The sequence below is a fragment of the Triticum aestivum genome, chromosome 2A (genome assembly GCF_018294505.1).
Source record: "Triticum aestivum cultivar Chinese Spring chromosome 2A, IWGSC CS RefSeq v2.1, whole genome shotgun sequence".
Taxonomy (NCBI): Eukaryota; Viridiplantae; Streptophyta; class Magnoliopsida; order Poales; family Poaceae; genus Triticum; species Triticum aestivum.
Genome location: NC_057797.1, coordinates 24,465,919 through 24,467,417, shown reverse-complemented (window position 1 = coordinate 24,467,417; position 1,499 = coordinate 24,465,919).

Below are 1,499 nucleotides of genomic sequence, written 5' to 3'. Positions count from 1 at the left end.
AGATAGCAGTCGTCCTCAACGTCCTGATGCCCTCAGGACGCCGCCGGCACTGCCCGGGGACAGCAGCGGCGGCTGGAGTAGGTCTTCCCGTCGCTGCAGCGCTCCCCCCGATCAGATGGGGTGAGAGAATACCGGGAGGGGAGTGAAACCGTACGAAAATTGTGATTGCGCAGGCTACCAACCCTCTCCGTATCCCCTTTTATGTAGCGCTGGCGACAGGGGACCTAAACTATCAGTTGGTTTGGGTGCCCCCGATCAGGGCGCCTTAGTTGGGAGAAAAAGCCCACGTACGTTTGTGCGTGGGGCCTTTTTCTTTAACGTTATCTTTCCTTTTTTTGTTAGACTAATAAATCTAACTGGCCTGTCAAGTCGTCAGATCAAAACCAACAAAGGAGAGCTCCGGTGACGGGTGAGATCGTAGGAAGCCGCGCCCATGCGAGCGAGCTCGGGGGAGGGGAGGCCCGCGGGCATGGAGGAGGGCTCCCGGCATGACCTATCCACCTTGAGCACAACAGCAATCAAGCACGCCCAACTGCTGCCCCTGCCGACGCGGAGCCAGTCCAGGAAACGGAACACAACACACCATTGCGGCTTGTGTAGACCTGGCTAAACCATGCTGCCAATGGGGAGGAGCGGCTATGGCGGCTCGATGGCAAGGCCGCGATGCGCGTCGTCCAGCAGGTCGGTGGCAACGCGTGGCCGGTTCTCCCGCTCCCTTTTCTAGGTATAGCCCTTCCATGAATTGTGTTGTATGGGAGTGCACACAGGCTGTCAAAGATCCCCACGAGGCTTCGGCGGCGGAGGACCGGGAGATTGGGTGAGCGGATGAAACCCTATATGTGTCGGGAGGAAAGATAGCGGGGCGTAGGGAGCTGGGAGAACCAGGAGGACACAACAAATTAAAAAAACGGTGTATCGATCTGGAAAGAAAAAATCGGGACGAGGGATACGGGGCGAACGTGGCTACGAACAAAACGAACGACGTCGATGTGCCAGTATGGATTTTTCCTTCACGTCCACAGACTCGGAGTAGACATTTTTCCTTCATGTAGAAAAAACATGATTTTGCCAGTATGGAAAGATTAATTAATGTGATCGAGCGATTTATTTTAAAATTAAATAATTTAGATTTGATCTTTAAAGATTGATCGTGATTGATTTTTTAAAACGTAATTTTCTCAGTATGGAAAAATTAATTAATGTGATTGAGCGATTTTTGGTAAGATTAATTAATTTAGATTTGATCTGTAAAGAGCATTACAAAAATAAGTTGCGCTAGTATGAAAAGTTCTGATCCGTTCAGATTTTTTTCATTGTGTGAGAGGTGACACAAAAATAAACTAGTGTGGTGATGGGAGGAGGACGAAAAAACCCGGCGAAAGTGATAGGATGAAAAAGAAAACCGTGGACGCAGTCCTACGGGCTGCTCCATTAAGAATAGAGATATTCAAGGGGAGTTGGTCCCATGTTAAAAAAAAGATCACAATGTTCAACAAAAA